Here is a 5,841-nt window from a genome sequence, read left to right on the forward strand (position 1 = left end):
AGGAGCTCTCCCCCTGTGCATCTGGCCAAATAAAGAATGCTGCTTCTTAATGCTACATTGGGATTATGGGTTTTTCTATTTTACTGAATTTTTGGTAACAGTCCCACTCCCAAGGAAAGCTCAGTCTCCTGCTGGTCACAAACAGAGAAGGGCTGGTGGGAGATGTGGTGGTTGGAGGCTGCCTGGGGCACAGTGGCCAGGAAATAACAGAGTTTTCAACATCCTGTGAAAGAAGGAGTGGCATCAACAAAATGTCTACACTGGAATGAGAGAGGGCAGACCTTGGCCTGCTTGGGATGCAGATTTGGAGAGTACTCAGTCAGGTACTGATTTTTAAAGAGAAAACAGCCTTTAAAAACAAAGGTGTCCAGGAAAGATGGACACACTTAAAGAATCTAATTATTAAGGGGAAGGAGCAGCCTGTCCCTCTGTGCCAAATGATGAGCAAGCGAGGAAAATGACTGTCCTGGCTGGGCATGGAGCTTTTGTGGAAACTCAGTGGAAAAAAGAGGGGGCATCACCTTTGGAAAAAAGGTCTGGCAACTCAGGGTGCGTTTTAGAATGTTGTTAGGCCAAGCAGAAAGAAAAGCGGAGATGTGAAACGTCAATTAGAGGTTAACCTGAACACTTTGGTGAAAAATAATAAAAAATATTTGTATAAATAAATTAATAGCGAAAGGAAGTGTAAGGAGAACCTCTATTCATTGTTGGATGCAGTGGGGAATAGAGCAACTAAAGACAAGGGAAAGGCTGTGGTACTTGAACCCCTTCTTAGCCTCAATTTTCAACAATAAGTGAAGTTGTCCTCAGGACAAGTGCACCCTGAGCTGCTAGAAGGGCACAGGGAGCAGAACAGCCCCCCTGTAAGCCAGGAGGAAGCAGGTGGGGACCTGCTGAGTCACTCCGATGCTCACAGGTGTCTCTGGGAGCAGATGGGATCCATCCCAGGGGGATGAGGGAGCTGGTGGATGAGCTCCCCAAGCTGCTCTCCATCATTCACCATCAGTGCTGGCTCAGCAGGGAGGTCCCAGAGGACTGGAGGTGCCAATGTTATGGCAAGGTTATGGAGCAGATCACCTTGAGTGCTATCATACAGTGCTCACAGGATGGCCAAGGGATCCTGACCAAGCTGATCTCTTGTATGACTAGGTGACCCATCTGGTGGAAGACGAAAAGGCTGTGGATGTTGCGTACCAGGAATTCAGCACTGTGAGCCACAGAATTCCCTGGAAAAGCTGCAGCCCACAGCTTGGACAGAGTCACCCTTCCCAGGATTATGAGGTTGCTGGAGGCCAGGCCCAGAGAATGGAGGGAATGGTGCTGCATCCAGTCACCAATGGTGTCCCCCAGGGATCAGAGTTTGGTCCAGTCCTGTTTAACATCATCACTAATGGTCTGCATGAGGGGACTGAGTCCAGCATCAGCAAATTTGCAGCTGACACCAAGCTGGGTGTGAGTGTGGATCTGCTGGAGGGTAGGAGGGCTCTGCAGAGGGACCTGGACAGGCTGGATCCAGGGCCCAACTCCAACAAGATGAGGTTGAACAAGACCAAGTGCCGGGTCCTGCACTTTGGCCACAACAACCCTGGCAGTGCTACAGGCTGGGGACAGAGTGGCTGGACAGCGGCCAGGCAGAAAGGGACCTGGGGACACTGATGGACAGCAGGCTGGACATGAGGCAGCAGTGTGCCCGGGTGGGCAAGAAGGCCAATGGCTGCTGGCCTGGATCAGGAATGGTGTGGCCAGCAGGAGCAGGGCTTCTGTACCAGCATTGATCTGCCCCCAGCTCTGCACACAGGCATTGTTCCTGCAGCTCCAGAGCAGGGAACAAAACAAGGGTCTCTGGTGAAAACTTTGCTAGGAGATCCTTTACTTCATTGAAAGCCACTGGAGCTCAGCTCCTCATTGACACAGCTTGGGGCCACAGCAAAGGTGAAAAGAAACAAAATGAGAAATGGCAAAAGGAATGGACTTTCTTTCTGGACAATATTGAAAGACTAAAACACAGGAAAATAAACGTCACAACCAAATCAACAGGAACAATCAAAGATTACTTTTATTACAAATGATTTGTGCAAACTGGCCAGCCTTTTAATGTTTCTGAAAGCGTCCAGTCATCAGTGTCCGCACTGCAGCCGTGAACTCCGGGTTCCTCAGGCTGTAGATGAGGGGGCTCAGGGCTGGAGGCACCACCGAGTACAGAACTGACACTGCCAGATCCAGGGATGGGGAGGAGATGGAGGGGGGCTTCAGGTAGGCAAAAAATGAGGTGCTGACAAACAGGGAGACCACGGCCAGGTGAGGGAGGCAGGTGGAAAAGGCTTTGTGCCGTCCTTGCCCAGAGGGGATCCTCAGCACAGCCCTGAAGATCTGCACATAGGAGAAAACCATGAACACAAAACAGCCAAAAGCTAAAGAGGCACCAACCACAATGACCCCAAGTTCCCTGAGGTTGGAGTGTGGGCAGGAGAGCTTGAGGATCTAAAGAACTTCACAGAAGAACTGGCTCAGGGCATTGCCATGGCACAGGGGCAGGGAAAATGTATTGGCTGTGTGCAGCAGAGCATAGGGAAAGGCACTGGCCCAGGCAGCTGCTGCCATGTGGGCACAAGCTCTGCTGCCCAGGAGGGTCCCGTAGCGCAGGGGTTTGCAGATGGACACGTAGCGATCGTAGCACATGACGGTCAGGAGAGAAAATTCTGCTGAAATGAAAAATACATACAGAAAGAGCTGTGCAGCACATCCTTTGTAGGAGATGTCCCTGGTGTCCCAGAGGGAATTGTGCATGGCTTTGGGGACAGTGGTGCAGATGGAGCCCAGGTCGCTGAGGGCCAGGTTGAGCAGGAAGAAGAACATGGGCGTGTGCAGGTGGTGGCCGCAGGCTACGGCGCTGATGATGAGGCCGTTGCCCAGGAGGGCAGCCAGGGAGATGCCCAGCAAGAGGCAGAAGTGCAGGAGCTGCAGCTGCCGTGTGTCTGTCAATGCTAGCAGGAGGAAGTGCCTGATGGAGCTGCTGTTGGACATTTGCAGCCCTATGTATGGTAATTTATAAAGGATTAACACCTGTCAGAGAAGGAAATGGCAGTGCCAGATTGGAAATTTTTTTACTCTGGGAATCATGGACTGTTAAATGAAGACTTGAATAACTGGACCAATTTTTTGAGTCAATCCTATGTGTTTTGTTTGGAATTCCCTCAAAATTACTTCTCTTCCTGTGGGAGAATTTTCCTTAACTTTATTTGAGTTTGGGTTTGTGCTGCTTAGTTACTGCCTCCTGTTAAGCATTGCTCTCAGCCTGAACAATGCGGAGCTCAGAGGGAAAAAAGGGCTCCCTGTGCCCCAGTGCAGTCAGACCTGCTGGAAACACACAGGTTCACTTTGTTCCTTTTACCACTCTCTATTTCAGCATAATCACACTTAAAACTTTCTTGAAAAGTAAAGTGGACTTAGTAAATTCTGTGGTTGAAAACTAATTTTCTCCAAACCCTTTCCTCTTTCCCTGTGCAGCTGGACAGGATGGGATACAAAAGGCTGACGTGGCTCTCTGCTGCCTGGAGTTGTGCCTATTGGGAGCTGTTTTTCTTTACCCAAGCCTTGTTCTGCCACTGCTGCCAGAGCCCAGCCCAGCCCTGGGGTCTCAGCTCTGCCCTGCAGACCCCTCCCAGCACAGGGCACTGCCCAGGGGCATCTCCCTGGCAGCAGGGCCTTAAGGGCAGGCCAGACAAACAGAGATGCTGCAAGCCAAGGTGCTGCTGCTGCTGTCTGTAGGGAGAGGAGGCTGAGGAGGCACTTTCTGAGGGAGATCTGAGACCCATCTGCTGATGCCCAGGGTGACAGTGCAGGAGTCTCAGTGACACAGCCAAAGCTGACAGCCCCTTTCCCTTCCCTTGAGGAGGAAGCTGAGAGCAGCCCTGGCCATGCAGCACCATCTCCAGAGCAGGAGGAATCTGCCCTGATGGGGGTGGCTCCTTCCACCTCCAATTTCTTCCCTGCAGCATCCATGGGGAGCTGGCAGGCAGGCTGAGAGCTGCCCCTTGCAGGTAGCCCATGCCCTGGGCTGGCCAAGAGCCCTGAGGGCTGCAGGAGCTGCTCTGCAGGACAGCCCTGGGCAGCCCTGGCTGCATCCCCAGCTTCAGCCCCTGCAGCCATCCCTGGCAGCAGGAGCCATCCTGCCCTGTCCCTCTGACAGTGCCCAGGGCAGCCCCGCTCTGCAGCACATCCTCCTCCTCCTCCTGCTCCTGTGTCACAGAGAAACTGGGAGGGTCCTCCTGACACATCCCCCAGGCTGTGGGGTGTGCTGGCTTCAGGAGATCCCCCCAGGAGCACAGGGGACATTGCCCTGCACCCACACACTCACCATGCACAGGGCTGTGAAGATCTTTCCCCAAGTGAAGTCTCAGCTCAATGTCTTCCCAATCCTGATTGCCTTCAGCCTGTCTCTGCCTGGCTCCTGTCCCCTCAGTGCCTGCAGGCAGAGCCCTCAGCCCTGCTGGGCTGGGAGAGGAGATGGGCCTGGGAAGAGCTGTTCCTTTAAAGCTCAGCAGCACAAACACAGCACAAGGAATTTAATGAGCCCCTCAGTGATTTGGTGTTGTTTACATCAGACTCAATCTCTGAGAGAGTGTTCAAAAAACTTCTCAAGAACTCTAAGTTAAATTGAAACTCTGAAGTTTCTAAAAGTTTTATAAGTCTCCCTGAGAATGTGTCCCCAGGTTCCAGGTAGAGCAGAACACTGGAGGCAGTGATGACAGCTGGGCACAAACAAGGCAAAGGTGTCTCTGGTGCTGAGCAAAGCTGGATGTGTTTGAGGAATGCAAAGGGCCAAGGCCTGAGCCCCAGCCCCTGGCCAGGCAGATGCTGTCCCTCCCTCCTTGCTCAGGGCTCTTGCCGGGATGGGCACTGGCATGTGGGAATGTGCAATGGCAAGGGCAGGAGCATGGGGCGGTCCCTGCCAGGCTGCTGAGCAGGGACAAGGAGGCAATGAGGCCCCAGGCCTGCAAGGGTCACTTGTCTCCTGCTCCTGGCTTAGTGCTTTCCTTTTTATGGAAAAGAATCCTCCCTCCTTCCCAGGCAAACAGGGCTCCCATACTACTAACCAGTATGATTAAGCAGAAGCCATTTATTGTTTACATTATGCACCTATTTATACATTCTAACCCTACTGCATACACTGATCACGCTCTTCTTCATTGGAGCCTCTCTCTTGTCCTTGTGTTCTGCACTCGCTTCTCAGAGTATGTGACTGGTTACAGTTCAGGTGGTTCACAGCCTTCTGTTATCGAGTTCTTGTGGTCTTGGTATTCTGTTTCTCAGCCTTTTCTTTCTTCATTTAGCACAGTTTCTGTCTTAGTAACCTTGATGAAATCCAGAGGGCTCTGATAAGAACGACTACCAGCAACATGGCTCATGCACAGTGTGGCCCAAGTTGTTCAGATACATTGCTACAATTCCCCCTTCTTCTTCTTCTTCTTCTTCTTCTTGCACCAGCCAAATCCTTTTCACTGTTTTTTCTACCAAGCAGGTCACCAATTTCACTATGAATGGAATAATACAAAGCAATATAATAATAACTACTAGTAATAACAAAGCTCCCTTTAAGGTATCTTTCAATCACCCAGTTATTCCCCATCCTTCAAACCATTCATCCAAGCCCAAATCATTCACAGTTAATTTCTTCATGTTGTCTTCTAGTTGTTTGAGTTTCCTGTGAGTGGAAGAGAATAGGTTCATAAAACACATTCCTTCAAAATTCTCACACCTGTGTCCATGTGCTAACAGCAAAAAATCTGTAGCAGCTCTATTTTGCAGTGTGCCATGTCTAATACTATCTGCATCAGTGAG

The 5,841-nt window shown here is 51.1% G+C and overlaps 1 pseudogene; it reads right to left on the minus strand.

Moving 5' to 3' along the window:
- Positions 1 to 806: 806 nt before the first annotated feature.
- LOC128949386 (olfactory receptor 14J1-like) lies at positions 807 to 2,643 on the minus strand (annotated as a pseudogene).
- Between the last annotated feature and the right edge of the window lie 3,198 nt (positions 2,644 to 5,841).

Source organism: Melozone crissalis, unplaced genomic scaffold (assembly GCF_028551555.1).
Source record: "Melozone crissalis strain CALT ecotype California unplaced genomic scaffold, PUWL_Pcris_2 ptg000231l_1, whole genome shotgun sequence".
In the NCBI taxonomy this organism is placed as follows: Eukaryota; Metazoa; Chordata; class Aves; order Passeriformes; family Passerellidae; genus Melozone; species Melozone crissalis.